This window comes from Mirounga leonina, unplaced genomic scaffold (genome assembly GCF_011800145.1).
Source record: "Mirounga leonina isolate KUSES-001 unplaced genomic scaffold, KU_Mleo_1.0 Mir_129, whole genome shotgun sequence".
Taxonomy (NCBI): Eukaryota; Metazoa; Chordata; class Mammalia; order Carnivora; family Phocidae; genus Mirounga; species Mirounga leonina.
This window is the reverse complement of record NW_023270323.1, coordinates 11036963-11058915: the sequence shown is the minus strand read 5'-3', so window position 1 is coordinate 11058915 and position 21953 is coordinate 11036963. Positions and strand designations below refer to the sequence as shown.

Below are 21953 nucleotides of genomic sequence, written 5' to 3'. Positions count from 1 at the left end.
AGGGGGCCGCCTGGGTGGTTCAGTTGTTAAGCATCTGCCTTCGGCTCAGGTCATGATCCCAGGGTCCTGGGATTGAGCCCTGCATTGGGCTCCCTGCTCTGCAAGAAGCCTGCTTCTCCCTCGCCCACTCCTCCTGCTTGTGCTGTGTCTCTCTCTGTCAAATAAATAAATAAAGTCTTTTTTAAGAAATGGACAGAGTCCTTGAATAGACATTTTTTCATAGAAGACATCCAGATGGCCAACAGACACAAAGATACTCAAAATCCCTAATGATCAGGGAAGTGCAAATAAAAACCTCAATGAGATACCACCTCACAAGGGCCAGAATGACTAGTATCAAAAAGACAAGGGGAGGGGACACCTGGGTGGCTCAGTCGGTTAAGCATCTGCCTTCAGCTCAGGTCATGATCCCAGGGTCCTGGGATCGAGTCCCGCATCGGGCTCCCCGTTCCGCAGGAAGCCTGCTTCTCCCTCTGCCTTTCTCTCTCTCTCTCTCTCATGAATAAATAAATAAAATCTTAAAAAAAAAAAAAAAAAGACAAGGGGAGGGCGCCTGGGTGGCTGAGTTGGTTAAGCGACTGCCTTTGGCTCAGGTCATGATCCTGGAGTCCCAGGATCTAGTCCCGCATCAGACTCCCTGCTCAGCAGGGAGTCTGCTTCTCCCTCTGATCCTCCCCCCTCTCATGCTCTCTCTCTCTGTCTCATTCTCTCTCTCAAATAAATAAATAAAATCTTAAAAAAAAAAAAAGACAAGGGGAAAAAAAGACAAGAAATAACAAGTGTTGACAAGGAAGAGGAGAAAAGTAAACTCTTTGGTGGGAATGTAAATTGGTGCAGTCACTATGGAAAAAGTGTGGAGGTTCCTCAAAAAATTAAAAATAGAAATACTGTATGATCCAGCAATTCCACTTCTGGATATTTAGCCAAAGAAAATGAAAGTACTAAAAAAAACATATGCACCCCTATGTTTATTGCAGCATTATTTACAATATCCAAGATATGGAAACAACCTAAGTATCCATCAATAGATGAATGGATAAAGAAAATGTGGTATATATACAATGGAATATTACCTGGCCATAAAAAAGAATGAAATCTTGTCAATTGCAACCACATGGATAGACCTAAAGTGTACTCTGCTAAGTGAAATAACTCATACAAAGACAAACACCATATGATTTCACTTACATGTGCAATCTAAAAATAAAGCAAACGAAGAAGCAAAATAAACAGACTCAGATACAGAGAATGAACTGTTGGTTGCCAGAGAGGAAGAGAATAGGGGGTGTGAACAAAATAAGTGAAGGAGATTAATGATCTTCTAATTATAAAATAAATAAGTCATGGGGATGAGAAGTACAGCATAGGGAATATAGTCAATAATAGTGTAATAACTATATGGTGACAGATAGTAACTAGACATACCATGGTGACCATTTCTTGGTGTATATAAATATCAAGTCACTATGTTGTACACCTGAGACTAATACAATATTGTATGTCAATTATTGTTCAATACAAAAAGTAAAAAGAAGTAAAGCTCTCTTTTCCCATGGAGATGTAAGTCAGTTATGAAAAGTATACATTCTCAGCTTGGAGAAATATGGAAAAAGAAATTATCACCACTCTTTCTGTCAGTTGTGAAAGTTGTCTTAAAAGAATTAAGATTCCCTTTTTAAGCCAAAATCTAAAATTAGAATGTATATAAGCCCCCACAGACATTAAATAGCAGTCTACTTAAAATTAGGATTTAAGAAAAAGGAATTATTTCAAAGTGTAGAACTTCTTGGACTTGCTCAAGCACTTCCTAATGATAAAACTGTCTATGAATTTTACTCCTTAATTCTTTTCCATCTGCTTAATTTTCTAAGATAAGTTCTTTTTTTATAATTTTATTGAGGGATAATTGGCTATTATTACTGTATATATTTAAAGTGTACAATGTAATGATTTGATATGCATATACATTGTAAAATGATTACTAAGGGGCGCCTGGGTGGCTCAGTCAGTGAATCGTCTGCCTTCAGTTCAAGTCATGATCCCAGGGTCCTGGGATCAAGTCCCACGTTGCGCTCCCTGCTCAACAGAGAGCCTGATTCTCCCTCTCCCCCTGCTCCCCTGCTCCTGCTCTCTCGCTTACACTATCTCAAATAAATAAATAAAATCTTTGAAAAATACTTAAAAAAATAAAATAAAATGATTAAGAAGATCAAGATAATAAACACATCCACCATCCCACATAGTTAATAGTTAACATGGTTAACTCGTGTGTGTTTGTGTTGTGTGTGTGTGTGTGTGTGTGTGAATGCTTAAGTCTCCTCCCCTTGAGTGTGACCCTCTCCTAACAAATAGAATTTTCTGTATTTGTGGTAAAATCATTCCTAACTGAGACTTAAGATGAATATTTGCTTAAACATGGTGCCCTCAAGGTGAGCAACAGAATATGTGTGGACCTGAGACATTCTACCTGAGTTGAGAATCCCCTTCCCCCTGGCTGAGAGTCCTCCAGCCAGGGAGTTCCCTCAATGCCTCAGTGTTTCATCGGCAAGATGGAGATAATTCGACTTTCACCATAGGACTGTCATGGCCGTTAGTTGCCTTGCCCATATTATACAACAAATATAAATTTGCATATTTTGAGAGTTTAAAAAGCAAAAATTTAGTCTTCCAAATCTTCAAAAATCACAGAATCCTCACAAAAATGTGAAGTCTATCAACTACAAATTTAGAGCCTATAGATAATCTGCTACTGTACATAATCACCGTATTTTGGACAGATGTGAAATGAATTTGGTTTTTAACTCTTCAATGAAGAAAATTTCAAATATATACAAAGGCAAAGAGATTCACATACGGAATCTCCATCTACATATCACCCAATGTCAGCAGTTTGTCAACAGATTTCCGATCTTGTATAATGTCACTTTCCCCATAAATACAGAGTGACTTTTTCAAGTCATTTATAAGGCACTTTTATTTCACACACAAAAAATGAATATGTCTGTATCTCCAGAACTAGCAGCATTTTCTGGTTTTCCCATATGTGTTCTGAATGTGAGACTTCAGACTGAGGCCTTACTAATGGCAGTTGAAAAAGCATGGATTTGGGGGTGCCTGGGTGGCTCAGTTGGTTAAGCGACTGCCTTCAGCTCAGGTCCTGGGATCGAGTCCCACATCGGGCTCCCGGCTTGGCGGGGAGCCTGCTTCTCCCTCTGACCCTCTCCCCTCTCATGCTGTTTCTCTCTCGCTCGCTCTCTAAAAAATAAATAAAATCTTTAAAAAATAAAAAAAATAAAAAGGACTTAAGAAAAAAAAAAAAGAAAAAGCATGGATTTTGAAGCTGTCTCTAGACTGGTTAAAATTCTAGTTCACCACTTCCTAGCTATGTGATCAGGAGCAAGTAACTTCATTTCCTCTGAGCCTCAGTTTTTTCAGCTGCAAAGAGAAGCAGAACAGCTGTTAGGACCCACTCTCCAGGCTCACTTTTTTTTTTTAAGATTTATTTATTTATTTATTTGAGAGAGAGCACACGCACACACATGGAGGGGGCGTGGGGATCAGGGGGAGAGGAAGAGAAGCAGACTCCCCACGGAGCAGGGAGTTTGAAAACGTGGGGCTCCATCCCAGGACCCCAGGATCATGACCTGAGCCGAAGGCAGACGCTTAACCTACTGAGCCACTCAGGTGCCCCATCCAGACTCATTTGAGAAATAAATAGCAAAACAATGGTGAGTAATAGCTATAATTTACTAAAGAAGCCAGCCACCGCCCTAAGCACTTCTCCTGTAGTATCTTCAGTACTTGCCTGGTGCTCGGCAAATGTTCCCTTTCAGTCTTTGGAGCAGGTTTTGCTACAACAAAGATGACCAAGTCATGGCTGTGGTTATGGTAGGCTGGTGAGAACAAGTAGTGCCCGACCAGAGTCCTCCACAACATGGGGAGGGGAGGCGCCGAAGAAAGCCTTCTCACACTTACAAACCAGTCCAGTGGTCTGGAACAGGGAGGGTGAGAGATGGAATAAGGTGGAAGGAATGAGGATCAAAGGAACTAGGGAGTCAGGAAGAGAGGAGAGTACCATGTCTCTGGTCCCTCTCTAGTGGTCTCACACACCAGCTTTCCGGACTTCACACAGCCCCTCCCAGCAGTTACCTTGGAGGCTCGGTAGCCAGTCCACACTCAGGCCTGCTAAGGGGGAAGGCCAGGATTCAAACCCATATTCATCTCAGGATGCTTGTTTCACTCCACACGGCCCACATCATGCCCTTTTCAAATTATTGGAAGGACAGTTACTGTTTTACAAAGTGGCCTCTGGGATGACATGTTAGACATGGCTTTGGGCATGGGGAATGTCAGGATGGGATGGGGTAGGGAGGCAGACATGTGGCCTGACTTGGCCCCGGAAAGACCATTATTCTGGAAGACACTGCCTCACAACCCCCGAGGCTTCTGGAGCTCCCATTACTGTTTGATTGGCCTGCCTGTGTTTAATCTGCAAATGAGGGCTGCCTAAGATGTGCCCATCAGCAGTCCTGACCACCTCAGAGGATATAAAGGCTTCCTGGCCTTGGGAACCCAGACTTTTTCCAAGAAATGCTTAGAACAGCAATAAGCTGGGAATGGATTCTAAGAGTTAGGAAGGAATGATTCTAAAATCAATGTTTACTAGCAAGGAAAGCCTTCTCTTTTTTCTGTTTCTCTCTCCAGAGGACTTTGTGTCTAAACTGGGCTTTAAATATAAAGTAGGAGATCTACTAATCTTCTCAAAGGGGGTCTGGGAATTCATAAGAATCAAGTGGGAGATGAATTTAAAATGCACATTCCCAGGCTCTACCCCCAAAATTCTAATTCAGAGGGATCAAGAATCAGCTTTTTATTTTATTTATTTATTTATTTATTTATTTAAAAAAATTTTTTTATTTATTTGACAGAGAAAGAGAGAGAGCGCGCACACAAGCAGGGGGAGTAGCAGAGGGAGAGAGAGAAGCAGATGCTTAATGACTGAGCTACCCAGGCGCCCCAAGAATCAGCTTTTTAAAAAGTAAGTGCCCAGGGCGCCTGGGTGGCTCAGTTGGTTAAGCGACTGCCTTCGGCTCAGGTCATGATCCTGGAGTCCCGGGATCGAGTCCCACATCAGGCTCCCTGCTCAGCGGGGAGTCTGCTTCTCCCTCTGACCCTCCTCCCTCTCATGCTCTCTATCTCTCATTCTCTCTCTCGCAAATAAATAAAATCTTAAAAAAAAATAAAATAAAATAAAATAAAAAGTAAGTGCCCAGGTGTTTTTGGACATTTCCCTGAAATTGGCCTGGAGCCCATTGCATCATATAAGTGCCTGGAGTCTTGTGAAAAATAGAAATTCCGTAGATAACCTGAATTTTAATCAGCAGGAGCCGAGTTGGTGGGGGGAGGGTGAGGAAGGAAGCCTAGGATTCTGCATTTTATTTTATTTTATTTAGGCTTATTTATTTATTTTTAAGTGATCTCTATACCCATTGTGGAGCTTGAACCTATGACCCCGAGATCAAGAGTCAAACACTCCTCCGACTGAGCCAGCCAGGCACCCCTGGATTCTGCATTTTAAAGAGGCTTTCCAGGTGAAGGTTTACTAGTAAATTTTAAGAACTACCTGCCTAGGGAATAACAAAATATTCTCTTAGAAGGGCCATGGCCTGGAGGACCTATTTCTGCTGAATCTCATTAAGCTACTTTGGGTGTATGTTCATGTGGAAACCACAACCCCAAGACTCAACTGAGGAATGAGAAAAAGACAGGGTACTGAGAATAGGAATTGAGTAATAACCAACAATGGCTCCACATTAAAGAATCTTTGTAAAGTTTCTCCAATAGCAACACCACAGCACATTGGCTCTCTATTCATCCTTACTTGGCCTGCAGTCTAAGTTTTCTTACATGTAGATGCTCAATAAATACTCATTAAGTTGACTTGAATATAATCCCCTTTGGAGAGCCATACTTTCAACAGGTACTTCCATAAACTTTGATATATTTTTTCCTGGTGGTGTTTAGACAAATATACATGTGTATACACGCAAGGGGCAGAAGAGGTGACGGTGAACAAAAGTGGGTTTGATAAAGTAAGAAAGATAAAACTTAATGAACTGCTAAGCAGACTTCAGCTGTAAGTTAGGGAAAACATAACTACAAGTTCTAATTTTGGTTTACTTCCTCTTTTGCCCCAGGATCTTAAGTAAGCTACTTTCATTTCTCTATTTCAACTGTGTTTTTTTTTTTTTTAAGGAATATGCTTTGTGGAATTATTTTAAGTAAGTAATAAGAGTTTGGAAAGCACCTTTTACTTTTAGCCAAAATTGTGAAGAGAATCTCCACCATCTGGCATCTAGGCCAATTCAATGAGACAAGTAGTTTCTTTCTTTTTTTTTTTTTTAAGATTTTAATTATTAATTTGACACAGAGAGAGAGCACAAGCAGGGGGAGCGACAGGCAGAGGGAGAGGGAGAAGCGGGCTCCCCACTGAGCAGAGAGCTGGACACAGGATTCTATTCCCAGGACTCTGGGATCATGACCTGAACCAAAGGCAGACGCTTAACCAACTGAGCCACCCAGGTGCCCCAAGTAGTTTCTTTCCTTCTTTTCTTCTTTCTATAAACTAAAGATCATTTAGTAAATGTTAATTGAGGATTCATTATATGCTAGAAGCTATGATGACTTCTACCCACTATCGTTGAAGAAGCAGGAGAATCAAGGGAAAAGCAGAAGTTGAAGGATCAGGGAAAAGTCACTGGCCAATCCTCTGTTAGTGCTGGCAGAGGTGGGCAAGATGGAGTTTGCAAAGCCATCTGAGAAACCAGGCACTTCAGCTGTGAGAGTGGAACAGCCCAGCCTGGAGTCACTGCTGGTCAGCAGGGCCTGCACTTGAGAGAAGAGCCAGGTATGGGGCAGGCAAGAGCAAGAACATGCGGAACCTGCCACCAGTGTAGTGGAGAGTGGGGACAACTGACATATGCAAACCTCTCTGCGTGTTTCTTCCAGAGCATGACTGCTCATTCACTACTACCTTCCAAATCTCATACTGGGCTTTTTTTCCCCCAACTCTAAGGCAAATCACACAAGGAAGAGGATTCTGAAAACTGTAGTTCCAGTTCATCCAAAGAAACACCATACAAATGAGGAATTGGGTCAAGAAGTGATGAAAGTTGACCAAGAGGCCAATGCATGATTAAAGTTGACACAATGCAAAGATTCTGAGCAAAAGTGCTTATTCAGATCCCAAGCTGTTTTTAACTCCTCAGGACTTTAAGTGTGGTCTCCTGTGTCAGCACTAGAACTGTCCCACCTACAACAAACTAGTTGCATAACATGAAGGTGGAGTCAGCTCATAAATGTAAGTCTGATACCCCAACACAATGACCACAGATGCAACAATTAATAACACAGTTACAGACGTCAGTGTGACACAACAGCTATCAACAATCAATTTAAGATTTAATCTTTTATCAGATTCAGATTTATGAGGTACAGACTGCTTATCTGTTCAAATATTTATTAATGCTTACTTTATGCTACATGGAAGAAAAGTGAAACATCCTACTCGTCTCTGCATGAACCAAACACATGCCCTTCTACCCATTCTTGTTTACAACACCTCAGCTCCCCTTCCCAAGCATACCAGATCCCCCACAAGGTTGACAATAAATAAAACCAACTGATAAGGGAAAAAGAAAGAGACCCTGAGCCTCAAGATAAAGTCACAAGCCCTCAGGTTTCATAGCCCTAGTCCAGAAGGATTGGTCATAACTCCTTAAATTAAGATGCTATAGTTAAAAATAGCAGAACATCCAGGAAACTAGTTTAAATCAAAAGGGGGATTTAAAATGAGGATACTTGCCTATCTCACAAGACACAAGGGCAAGGAATGCAGCCAACCCTCAGACGGGCTGAAATCAAGAAGTAGGAAGCCAGGAACACTCCACTCCATCTCATTCCTGCTTCTCTCTGTGCATTTGCTCCTTCTCCCTACAAAGATTTCTCTGTTCCTCAAAGCACGAGATGGAATACTGCTGCCCCTCCTGAGTTTGAAGTGATAGTTTGAAGCAAATGGAGACTGACTTTCTTTCAGTCCTAATACCAAATAGGGAGAGAATCCGATTAGTTAAACTTGGGTTCAGTATTCTCTCCTTGAACCAGTTAGCCTTGGTGGTGATGGGAGAACAGGAGAACTTCATTACAAACCTGCGCCAGGACCCCATCTCAGTGGGTAAGGGAGCACCCAGTGTCAACACTCAGACTTTTACTTATAGAAGATTCAAGGTTAATCTAATGCTAGTCAAGCATATGGAGATAAATGGCTTCCTAGGGAGACTCCAGAAATCAAGCCTACTCTTCAGCTTCCTACAGTGACAAGAACAGCAGGAGCCAATGTGAAGTTAGAGGCCTAAAAATAAGAACATTGGGGAAACTGTAATAAAGTCAGGATTACTGAAACAAAATATGTCCAGGAGTGTAGTACACATTGTTGATTCCCTTCCAAAATCATTTCCCCACTTCTTTACTGTTATAGCTCTGGTCTTGTTCAGGTATCTATGCTCCTGCACTTGGTCATGTTCGTGTATGGATGCCAGTTACTTCCTAAGCTCCTAAAGGTGAATCCTGATTAATTTAAGCCAATCAAGGTAGTACCATTCCCTTTATCTCTCATGTAGACTTGGGCAGGTGATATAGTCTCACCGATGAGAATGGGTGTTCTGGGAAAGAACTTAGAAAAGATACTGATGAAGAGATTACCTTTTCCTCCTTTATACCTTCTGAGTATCTGGATATTGGATACACCTGGAATTGCTGTAGCCATCTTATGAACATAAGGAGAGCTGATCTGAGGAAAAAAAGAGGGGTTGGGGGGAAGCTGGAAAATGGAAAGACCAGGTTCAATGATAATTCCTTTGTTAGTGAATTAACTATCCTTGGAGCCCATCCTGCATTGAGACCAATGATATGAGAAAAACTTTATTGTTTAAACCACTTTGAGTTGATGTTCATTTACTTGCTGCTGCAGGCAACCCAACCAAAACAGGGGATATAGTGGGAATGAAAGCTAAAAAGACAAGCAGATAAGATTCCACACACAAAAACAAGAGTCAGAATGAAGTCAGACTTTTCAGCAACAACCCTGAAAAGCTAGATGATGAAATTATGAAGGGAAAGCTTTTCCAAGATAGAATTTTCAGACCCGCCAACTTATCATTTAAGTATGAAAGTAGAATGGGGCTATTTTAGTACACAAAATATATCTCAAATATATACCTGCACTGAATTCCTTTATAGGAAACTAGAAAGAACGTGCTTCTCCAAAATGAGGGAATAAACCAAAAAGAGAAAGACATGGGATCCAGTACGCAAGAACCTCCCTTCTGAAAGGAAGACAGTAGACAAGACCAGACCTCCATCATGAGGGGAAGACAGGTACAGTAAGTAAATAAGACTTTCCTCATGGGAAGTGAAGAAAGGTCCCGGGGGCGCCTGGGTGGCTCAGTCGTTAAGCATCTGCCTTCGGCTCAGGTCATGGTCCCAGGGTCCTGGGATCGAGCCCCGCATTGGGCTCCCTGCTCGGCTGGAAGCCTGCTTCTCCCTCTCCCACTCCCCCTGCTTGTGTTCCCTCTCTCGCTGTGTCTCTCTCTCTGTCAAATAAATAAATGAAATCTTTAAAAAAAAAAAAAAAAAAAAGAAAGTTCCCAGAAAGATAATCATGGGCAAACATTGAGGGCACTTCTATAAGGGCCACAAGCACCTTTGGCACCTGGCAGGATGTGTGGCAGGACAGGTGTGAATGTGGGTGTGTGTGAAAGAAGAGTATAATTTTCAGTAGTAGAAAGTCCATAGATACCTAAATTTTTTTATTAAGTTTTCTATTTTAACTCCAGTATAGTTAACATATAGTGTTATATTCATTCCAGGTATATAATACAGTGATTCAACAATTCTATACTTTACACAGTGCTCATCATGATAAAGTATAATCTTAATCCCCTTCACCTATATCTCTCTTTTTTTCTTTCACTCATTTGTTTTGTTTCTTAAATTCCACATATGAATGAAATCATGGTATTTATCTTTCTCTGACTGACTTACTTCACTTAGCATTATACTCTCTAGCTCCATCCATGTTGTTGCAAATGGCAAGATTTCATTATTTTTTATGGCTCAATAATATTCCATTGTGTATATATATATATATATATATATATATATATATATATACCACCTCTTCTTCATCATTCATCTATCAATGGACCCAAGCTGCTTCCCTAATTTGGCTATTGTAAATAATGCTACTATAAACATAGGGGTGCATGTATCCTTTTGAATTAATGTTTTTGTATTTGGGGGGTAAATACCCAGTAGTACAATTACTGGATCACACGGTATTTCTATTTTTAATTTTTTAAGGAACCTCCATACTGTTTTCCATGTGGCTGCACCAGTTTGCATTCTCACCAACAGTGCACGAGGGTTCATTTTCTCCACATCCTCGCCAACACTTGTTGTTTCTTGTGTTTTTTATTTTAGCCATTCTGACAGGTGTGAGGTGATATCTCATTGTAGTTTTGATTTGCATTTTCCTGATGGTGAGTGATAATGAACATCTTTTCATGTATCTGTGCACCATCTGTATGTCTTCTTTGGAAAAATGTCTGTTCATGTCTTCTACCCATTTTTTAATTGGATTATTTGTTTTTTGGGTGTTGAGTAGTGTAAGTTATTTATATACTTTGGATACTAACCCTTTATTGCATATATCATTTGCAAATATCTTCTGTGCAGAAACTTTTTAAAAAAGATTTTATTTATTTGAGAGAAAGAGAGAGAACACGAGTAGGGGAAGGGGCAGAGGGAAAGAATATCCAAGCAGGTTCCTGCTGAGCACAGAGCCCGATGTGAGGCTCGACTTCATGACCCATGAGATCAGGACCTGATCCAAGAGTTGGACACTTAACCGACTGAGCCACCCAGGCACCCCAGAAACTTTTTATTTTGATCTAGTCCCAATAGTTTATTTTTGCTTTTATTTCTCTTGCCTCAGGAGACATATCTAGAAAACTCTTGCAATGGCCAGTGTCAGAGACATTACTGCCTGGGCTCTCTTCGAGGATTTTTATGGGTTCAGGTCTCAAATTTAGGTCTTTAACCCATTTTAAGTTTATTTTTGTGTCTGGTGTAAGAAAGTGGTCCAGGGGGCGCCTGGGTGGCTCAGTTGGTTAAGCAACTGCCTTCGGCTCAGGTCATGATCCTGGAGTCCCTGGATCGAGTCCCACATCGGGCTCCCTGCTCGGCAGGGAGTCTGCTTCTCCCTCTGACCCTCCCCCCTCTCATGTGCTCTCTCTCTCATTCTCTCTCTCTCAAATAAATAAATAAAATCTTTAAAAAAAAAAAAAAAAGAAAAGAGAAAGTGGTCCAGTTTCATTCTTTTGCATGCTGCTGTCCAGTTTTCCCAATACCATTTGCTGAAGAGACTGTCTTTTTCCCATTGCATGTTCTTTCCTGCTTTGTTGAAGATTAATTGGCCATATAATTGTGGGTTTATTTCTGGGTTTTCTATTCTGTTCTATTAATCCATGTGTCTATTTTGGTGCCAGGACCACGTAATGTTTTGATTACTACAGCTTCATAATATAACTTGAAGTCTGGAATTGTGATACCTCCAATTTTGTTTTTCTTTTTCAAGATTGCTTTGGCTATTCAGGGTCTTCTGTGGTTCCATACAAATTTTAGGACCATTTGTTCCAGTTCTGTGAAAAATGCTGTTGGTATTTTGATAGGGATTACATTAAATCTGTAGATTGCTTTGAGTAGGATAGACATTTTAACAATATTTGTTCTTCCAATCCATGAGCATGAAATGTCTGTTTCTTTGTATTGTCTTCAATTTCTTTCATCAGTGTTTTATAGTTTTCAGAGTACAGGTCTTTCACCTCTTTGGTTAAATTTATTCCTAGGTGGGCGCCTGGGTGGCTCAGTTGGTTAGGCGACTGCCTTCGGCTCGGGTCATGATCCTGGAGTCCCAGGATCAAGTCCCGCATCAGGCTCCCTGCTCGGCAGGGAGTCTGCTTCTCCCTCTCCCACTCCCCGTTTGTGTTCCCTCTCTCGCTGTGTCTTTCTCTGTCAAATAAATAAATAAAATCTTTAAAAAAAAAATTTATTCCTAGGTATTTTATTATCTTTGGTGCAATTGTAAATGGGATTGTTTTCTTCATTTCTCTTTCTGCTGCTTTATTATTGGTATATAGAAATGCAACAGAGGGGCGCCTGGGTGGCTCAGTTGGTTAAGCATCTGCCTTCGGCTCAGGTCATGATCCCAGGGTCCTGGGATTGAGTCCTGCGTCGGGCTTCTTGCTCAGCAGGGAGCCTGCTTCTCCCTCTCTCTCTGCTGCTCCCCCTGCTTGTGCTCTCTCTCACTCTCTCTGTCAAATAAATAAATAATTTTTTTTTTAAATGCAACAGATTTCTGTACATTGATTTGTATCCTACAGCTTTACTGAATTCATTTATCAGTTCTAGCATTGTTTTGGTGGAGTCTTTAGGATTTTCTTTTTTTTTTGTTTAAGATTTTATTTATTTATTTGAGAGAGAGAATGAGAGAGAGAGAGAGAGAGAGGGAAGAGGGCAGAGGGAGAAGCAGACTCCCCGCCGAGCAGGGAGCCCGATGCGGGACTCGATCCCGGGACTCCAGGATCATGACCTGAGCTGAAGGCAGTCGCTTAACCAATTGAGCCACCCAGGCGCCCTAGGATTTTCTATATATAGTATCATGTCATGTGCGAATAGTAAAAGTTTTACTTCTTCCTTACCAATTTGGATGCCTTTTATTTCTTTTTGTTGCCTGATTGCTGTGACTAGAACTTCCAGTACTATGCTGAATGGAAGTGGTGAGCATAGACATCCTTGTCTTTTTCCTGACCCTAGGGAGAAATCTTTCAGTTTTTTCCCATGGAGCATGATGTTAGCTGTGGTTTTTCACATAAGGCCTTTATTGTGTTGAGATATGTTCCCTCTAAACCTACTTTGTTGAGGGTTTTTATCATGAATGGATGTTGTACTTTGTCAAATACTTTTTCTGCATCTATCTGAAATGGTCATATGGTTTTTATCCTTTCTCTTATTGATGTAATGTAGCACATTGATTGATTTGCGAATATCGAAGCACTCTTGCATCCCAGAAATAACTTCCACTTGATCGTGGCAAATTATTTTTTTAATGTATTGTTGGATTCTGTTTGCTAGTATTTTGTTGAGGACTTTTGCATCTATGTTCATCAGAGATATTGTCTTGTAGTTCTCTTTTTTGTGGTATCTTTATCTGCTTTTGGTATCAGTGTAATGCTGCCTCATAGAATGAACTTGGAAGTTTTTCTTCCTTTCTATTTTTGGAATAGTTTGAGAAGAATAGATATTAACTGGTTTTTTTTTTTTAAAAGACTTTATTTATTTATTTGAGAGAGAGAATAAGATAGAGAGAGAGAGCATGAGAGGGAGGAGGGTCAGAGGGAGAAGCAGACCCCCTGTCGAGCAGGGAGCCCGACGCGGGACTCGATCCCGGGTCTCCAGGATCATGACCTGAGCTGAAGGCAGTCGCTTAACCAACTGAGCCACCCAGGCGCCCCTTTTTTTTTGTTTTTTTAAAGATTTTATTTATTTATTTGAGAGAGAGAGAATGAGAGAGAGAGAGCATGAGAAGGAGGAAGGTCAGAGGGAGAAGCAGACTCCCTGCTGAGCAGGGAGCCCGACGTGGGACTCGATCCAGGGACTCCAGGATCATGGCCTGAGCCGAAGGCAGTCGCCCAACCGACTGAGCCACCCAGGCGCCCCAGATATTAACTGCTTTTTAAATGTCTGGTAGAATTCGTGTTGAAGCTCTCTGGTCCTGGACCTCTGTTTGTTTGAAACTTTCTTAATTGAGTAGCAACATAAACATTTTATTTAGAGATATGGAGGAAGATATGAACAAGAGTGAAAGTTGTAGCCTCCACGGAAAAGGAAATGTGATAAGCAGGAGACTGCCTGTGATAAAAGATTATCACAATCTTTTACACTCTTTGTTTTGCTGTGGACATTTTAAACTGTGATTTAAAACATTTTAATGACAGGATATAAAAAGAAACAATCATTGCAAAAGGAAAAGGAAGGTAGGCTTAGGTAAAAAACTTAGGTATAAATGTGAAATATGAGAATGCCTGGGTGGCTCAATTGGTTAAGTGTCCGACTCTTGGTTTCAGCTCAGGTCATGATCTCAGGGTTGTGAGATTGAGCTCAGCATTGGGCTCCCCGCTCAGCAGGGAGTTTGCTTGAGATTTTTTTCCCCTCCCTCTCCTTCCTCCTCTGCTCCCCCACAACTTGTATTCTCTCTCTCTCTCTCAAATAAATAAATAAAATATTTTTTAAAAAGAAATGTGGAAAATGGTCCCAAAGGACAGGGAGTGAGTGGCCTCTATTGGTTGTAGCTGTTTGCGTGGCAGGAGGTCCTTGAATGCCATCTAAGGAGGGCAAAATTTATCGTGGAATAAATAGGATTTGAGGAGTTTCAGTGTGGACATGATGCAATCAGATTAATCCTTGGGAAAATGGAAATCACTACATGGCAGGATGGAGAATGATTAGGAAACATAATAACTAGGGGCAGAAAGACCAGTTAGAAAGTTTTGCACAGGGGTGCCTGGCTGGCTCAGTCGGTTAAGCGTCTGCGTTTGGCTCAGGTCATGATCCCAGGACCCTGGGATCAAGCCCCGCATAGGGCTCCCTGCTCCGAGGGAAGCCTGCTTCTCCCTCTCCTGCTCCCCCCTGCTTGTGTTCCCTCTCTCACTGTCTCTCTGTCAAATAAATAAAATCTTAAAAAAAAAAAAAAAAAGTTTTGCACAAAATAACCAAGTCAGAAGGGAAGTCTGGAACCAGAGTGGAGGTGATGAGAAGCAGAACAACTGTGGGGAAACTGAGGAGAAAGGCTTGGTGACTTATTGGATGTAAGCACTATTGAGGGAGGGAAGAAACAGAGAAGACTCTGTTTTGAACAGTAGTGAGATCCCAGGGGCAGCCCATTTTCATAGGAATTTCCCTAACTCATTAGTTCTGTGGAATAAAGTCAAATTGGAATAATTCTTTTTATCCCACCCCATCTGACACCCTGCTCTTGGGACTATCCAACACACAGGTCAGATCTTTTACCACAAATTTTATATTAATAGGCTTAATTAACATGAAAGCATTACATACTAATTTCATAGCTGGTATATGGGACTGAAAAGCCCCTGGAACTCCACCAAGTTCCTGGCCTCCTGAGCTTAGATGAAGATTTTGGAAAGTTTTCAGAGTCTTTTTGTTTTTGTTTATTTCTGTGACTTATTTTCACTGCTGCAACATGCCTTCCTGGTGTTCTCATTAAGAATACTGAGTGTTCACAACACGCCAGGCATTTGACTTATTTTTTCCCTTTCTATCCTTATACTGTCCTATTTACAAATGAAGAGCTGAGGCTTGGAAATGTTAAAGGACCTGTTATCAATACATCATTTAACTGATAAATCCAAAGCTAGGATCCACCTCACTCTTGGTGTGGATCCAACGCTTGGTCCCCGAACCACTATAGGACCCTGTGCTCCCACTGTGAGCAGCTCCACTCTACCTTCCTGGAACGAACATTTCCCAATAGTCAATGCCTGCCTTTATCCTTATGCAAGCTGCTTCGCCTGCTCTCAAAATGGTATTTGGAGACCAATATCTGGGGACTGGTTTTGCTCATTGCTGTAGGAGATGCCACTACTCCCAAGTTTTTTCAGGAGGCATATCTAATCAATACATGTGTGTACATGTGTGTTATGCATGGATGGACATGTATATGTGAACACACATATGTAAATGCATGTACATGCATTTATATCTACATTTGTATATTGATCTCTATATAACAAAAACTACGAGTTTATACCAATACCTCCAATCCTAATCCACCACAAATTTCATTCCAGTTTTCTTCCCTTCTATACTTTTAATCCCTTCTCCAATAGTGAGAAACCTGGCCCTTATTATCCTTAGTATTTGATCAATATTCCTGAATGTAATCCATCTCCCATCACCCATCCTCTCCCCCATGCAGATACCCTGCTCATCTCACTTGTATTCCAATGCTCTATTCCAGGTTATTCCTCCCTCAGTGTGAAAGCCCTCTCACACCATTTGGGCTCTCAAGTGCACTAAGCTGCCCCATGGCATGAATGCCTTTCATTGCACATTCAGGTTCTGACTCCCCACACTAGGCTGCTCCCGTGTGTAGATGCCTTCCTTTCTTGGGTTCCAGCACCCAGTTCTGAACCACTGCCATACATGGATGTCCTCCTAGCTTCTGTGGGTCTGACCCTTCACATCCGGCTACCCCTGAGTGGATATCCTTCTCACCTTATTCAGGCTCTGATGTCCTATGCTTATGAGTCTTTTTTTTTTTTTTTTAATATTCTTAGGACTCACCTAAAGTACTTGTGAGATCTTATGTGTAAAAGAAACAGAGATAAGCTTTTGTATAAACCATCAGGTTTAAAAGCAGCAAGGGTGGTAAATAAACAAATAAAAATTAAAAATAAGTTGTACACTTGAAGTCAACTATATTCAAATAAAAAAATTACAAAAAAAAGCAGCGTGGCATGTTAAAAATCAAGTGGCAAAAAGAAAAAATGGATAAATTGGACTTCAAAAATTTTAAATTTGTGCTTCAAAGGACACTGTGGAAAGAAAGTGGAAAGACAACCCACAGAATGGGAAAAACATTTGCATAAATATATATGAACAGACCTTCTTCCAGTGAAGATATACAAATGGCCAACAATTACATGAAAAGATGTTCAGCATCATTATTCATTAGGGAAATACAAATCAAAACCATGAGATACCACCTAACATCTACTAGGATGGCTGTAATTTTTTAAAATACAGATAATAAAAAGATCAGGCTAGGATGTGGTGAAATTGGAACTTTCCTACACTCTTGTTGTGAATGTAAAGTGATACAGCCACTTAGGAAAACAACCTGGCAGTTCCTCAAAAAGTTAAACAGTGTTACCATTTGACCCAGCAATTCCACCCTTAAAAATATACCCAAGGGAAATGAAAATATATTTCCACCCAAAAACAATACCCCAAGCTGGAAACAACCCAAACATGCATCAACTAATGAATGGGATAAACTAAAGGTGGTATATCTATACAGAGGAATATTAGTCAACCATAAAAAAGGAATGAACTACTAATACATGCAACATAGATGAACCTTGAAAACGTTATGCTAAGTGAAAGATGCCAGTCACAAAAGATCACATATTATATTATTCCATTTATGTTGAATGTCCAGAATAGGAAAATCTACAGAGACAAAAAGTAGGTAGTGGTTGCCTAAGGCTGGTGAGGATGGGGGAATTAAGGGGAAAGGGAATGATAGTGAAAGGATACAGAGTTTCTCCTGGGGATGCTGAAGTGTTGTAAAATTGATGGTGATGAGGGTCATACAACTCTGTGCATTACAAAAAGCTGTTGAATTGTGCATTGTAAATGAGGGATTTATATGGTATGAACTATATCTGAATAAAAAAAAGCTCTCTGTAGGACGAGGAGGTGAGGAAAGGGCTTTACCAATTTCTAAGTTACTCTTCCTACACAACCCTGTCTCTCATATACCCAGTTATCCTTGAATTCAAGTCAGGGTCCTCCCCAAGGGCTAATCACCAGGTCTTTGGCTCCTGCAACATTTTCATATATGTTTTCTTGTCAGAATGAACAATAAAGACAAAGGAAAGGGAAAAGATACAATAAATATTCTTTTTTTCTCCCACACCTCCTCCTCTCCTTTTTTATTGTAGAGCCCTGCATTTCCTTGGGAAACTACCCCCACCTCACTTCTAGTATTCATAGTTTGGGTGCACCTGACCCCATCCCAGAATGATCACATGACATTGGCATCAGCTGATCAACATAAATACCACCAGCTTGGCTACAGTGATTGGCTCAAGGATGAAAGAGGGAATCAAGTTAACCCAAACAGCATATATCCCAGAACTTTTGGGAGAGTTTGCAGCAAAAGACGCTCTTTCCATCTTGGAACTGTGAAAATACAAGCCTGAAACTCCTGGGAACAACACACCTAACCCATGATGAACAGAGCCAGGGGATGAAGTGGGGCACCTTCCTGAAACATACTTGAGCATCTGAATTCAGCCATGTTAGAAGTTAGATTTACTCATGGATTTTAAATCTATAAGAGCTAACAACTCCCCTTTTCCCCTTTTTGTTTTATTTTGTTTAGTCGTGTTTGAGTTGAGCTATCTGTAATGTGTGAAAGAAAGAATATGCCCAGATACAGACATACACCAAAGATCAACTATAATAGGAAGGAGGATATCCAAATGAAAAAACAGGGTATTGGTAGGTTGAGCTCTATATTTAGTACATAACAAGTTTTATGTTTTTTTGACCATCTACTTTACGGAGCTAGGAAAACTAAGGCTCATGGTCACACTTAGTCAATGACAGATCCATGACTTAAACTCAGGACTTCTGAGTTTATAACACTGTGCCACAAAACTACCACACATAGCTATGTAATATAAAGCAATGTATATGTATATACATTTATAATTTATACCCACTTCAGCTATCTGCTCTAAACTTTGAAATAGTAGTATAAGGCAGAGTCAGATAGGAGTCTGTCAATGGTAACCTCCTAAATATCTTGACCCTTACATCCCCACGGCCACTGTCTATGATTAGCTCTCACCTTCCAAGTTCCTTGCTCAAAAAAAATTCTACATTTACTTCTATTAAAATATATTTTTATCTTTCATATCTATGCTCTTAAATAATCTTTAGTTTCCCTTTGTACATAATGTTAGGAAGGGATCCAGTTTTATTGTCTCCACATGGCAATCTCATTTCTTATTTATTTCTGTATCAACAACATCCAGCATTTATTACTATTTCTTTGTGATATGCCCTAATATCTGATAAAGCAAGATCTACTTTTTATTCTACTTTTCCAAGGTTGACTTAACTATTTACGGACTTTTCTCTGTGAGTGAGTTTTTCAAGTTCCTTAAAATTTTCAACCAAAATTTTGATTGAGTTTGCATTGAATTTATAGATTAATTTGGGGAAGTTAATATCTTTATAATAAGTTATCCAACCCAAATGCATGGAATGTCTTCTTACTCGTTCAGATCATCCTCTAGGTCCTTTATTACAGTTTGACGTTTTTCTCTATAAATGTATTGCTGCTAAGTTAAATGGTATCTTTTCTTAAATTATATTTTCTAGTTTATTGTTGCTGACGTAGAGGAATGAAACTAATTTGTGTATGCTGTGCTGGTATGAGAAACATTATTCAATTCTCTTATTAGTTCTGGTAAGTTCATGATTTGATTCTGTTATTCTTTATTGATGATTATATTATCTGGAAAAATATCACAGTTTTATCTTTTCTCTTATACCCCTTCAGCTTTTTTTTTTCTTTCCTAATACCATTGGCCAAGACCACTAATGCTACACTAAAAATCACCAGTAATATTGGACACTGTTTTCTTTTTCCCGATCTCAAAGGAATACATTTTAGATTTTTCTGTTTGTTGTCAGATTCACTGTTGAGTTTATATTGCACATTAATTATACCTTAAAACTTGGGTAGAAATTGGAGTGCCTGGCTGGCTCATTTAGGAGAGCATGTGACTCTTGATCTCAGGGTCATGAATTCAAGCCCCACACTGGGTGTAAAGATTACTTAAATAAATAAACTTTTAAAAATAAATAAACAAACTTAAAAAAAAACTTGGGTAGAAATGATCTGTATAGCCATGTAGGACTTGAGGTTTTGTTGTTTTGTTTGATCCTTATTGATCTTTCCAAGTTGTCTCTTCTTGCATTATTTTTGCAGTTTTTCTGGGTTTTGTCCATTTCATTTAGGTTTTAAAATGTATTTACATGTACTTCTTCATAATATTATTTTATTAAGTTTTAATTTCTGTTGAGACTGTGGTTAATCCCCCCACCGTTTCATATTGTTATTTATTTGCATTTTCTCCCCCTTTCTCTCTCTCTCTCTCTTAATCTTGCTAGGGATTCATATCTCTTCTAATATATCATTACTGTTTTCTATCTTTAAAAAAATATTACTGGGGTGCCTGGGTGGCTCAGTCACTTAAGCATCTGCCTTTGGCTCAGGTCCTGATGTCAGGGTCCTGGGATTGAGCCCTGCATCAAGCTCCCTGCTCAGTGAGGAGTCTGCTTCTCCCTCTTCCTCAGCCTGTCTCCCCCACTTGTGTGTGCTCTCTCTCTCTGAAACAAAAAAATAAAATCTTTTAAAAAAAGAAAAAATATTACTGCTTTTATTTCTTCATTTTTTTTTTTAAGATTTTATTTATTTAGGGGTGCCTAAGTGGCTCAGATGGTTAAGCATCAGCCTTTGGCTCAGGTCATGATGCCAGAGTCCTGGGATCGAGCCCTGCATCAGGCTGCCTGCTCAGCAGGGAGCCTGCTTCTCCCTTTCCTTCTCCTGCTCCCCCTGCTTGTGCTCTCTCGCTCTCTCTGTCAAATAAATAAATAAAGATTTTATTTATTTACTTGACACAGAGAGAGAGAGAGAGAGAGAGCACAAGCAGGGGGAGTGATAGGCAGAGAGTGAGGGAGAAGCAGACTCCTCCCTGAGCAGGGAGCCCGATGCGGGGCTCGATCCCAGGATCCTGAAATCATGACCTGAGCCGAAGGCAGACGCTCAGCCAACTGAGCCACCCACGTGCCCCTTTATTTTCTTATTTATTTTTATTATTTGCTTCCTTCTTATTTCTTTGGATATTACTGTTTACAAATAACATAATTAAATGCTCAGCTGCTTTGTTTTATTTTTTTTTAAGATTTTATTTATTTATTTGACAGAGAGAGACATAGCGAGAGAGAGAACACAAGCAGGGGGAGTAGGAGAGGGAGAAGCAGGCTTCCCACTGAGGAAGGAGCCCGATGCGGGGCTCGATCCCAGGACCCTGGGATCACAACCTGAGCCGAAGGCAGACGCCCAATGACTGAGCCACCCAGGCGCCCCTCAGCTGCTTTGTTTTAAAACTGTCTTGTTTCTTGGGGCACCTGGGTGGCACAGTCATTTAAGCATCTGACTCTTAGTTTTGGCTTAGGTCATGATCTCAGGGTTGTGAGATCAAGCCCGGCATCGGGCTCCCCACTCATTGTGGAGTCTGCTTGAGATTCTCTCTCCTTCTCCCTCTGCCCCTCCCGGGTTCTCTCTCTCTATCAGATGAATTTAAAAAATCTTAAAAAATCCTCAAACTATCTTGTTTCTTAATAAATACATGTAAATTATCATTTTTTTCTCTCAAAACTGCTTTAACTGTGACCCAAAAGTGTTTACATGTAGCATTTTCATTGTCATTTATTTCTAAGTACTAATTTACTTTGTACTTCCTTTTAAACATAAAGGTTATTTAGTAATATATAACTTAATTTTCAAATATGTGAAATTGCATGTACACTTTTGTAATTAAATTTTAACTTCATTGCAATATGCTTAAACAAAACTCCACCCAGAAATCACCCTAATGGACAGTGGGGAAGGGAAATACCCTCAGTAGGATTGTCTACTGTACTGAATTGAATAGTGTCCTCCCCCCAAATACGTGTTCACACATAACCTGTGAATGTGACCTTATCTGGAAATAGCATCTTTGCAGATATAACCTAGTTAAGATGAGGTCATAATGGACTAAGGTGGGCCCTAACGCAGGAACTGGTACCCAGGAACTGGAGGAAAATCTGGACAAGAATACACAGGGAAAATGCCATATGACCACAGAGGCAGATTGGAGTGATACAGCTATAAGTCAAGGAACACCAAGGATTGCCAGCAAGCATCAGTAGCGAGGAAGAGGAGAGAAATAATCCCCCTGTAGGGCCTT

At 40.3% G+C, this 21953-nt stretch overlaps 1 long non-coding RNA gene across 4 annotated transcripts in view; it reads left to right on the top strand.

Annotated features, from left to right (window-relative positions):
- LOC118010364 overlaps positions 1 to 21953 on the top strand; it is a 39427-nt gene that overhangs the window by 5703 nt on the left and 11771 nt on the right. For all 4 annotated transcript variants that reach the window (XR_004679176.1, XR_004679177.1, XR_004679175.1 and 1 more), the window contains exons 3-4: positions 9298 to 9435; positions 19315 to 19402. This is a non-coding gene — a long non-coding RNA (uncharacterized LOC118010364). The remainder of the gene's footprint in view (positions 1 to 9297; positions 9436 to 19314; positions 19403 to 21953) is intronic.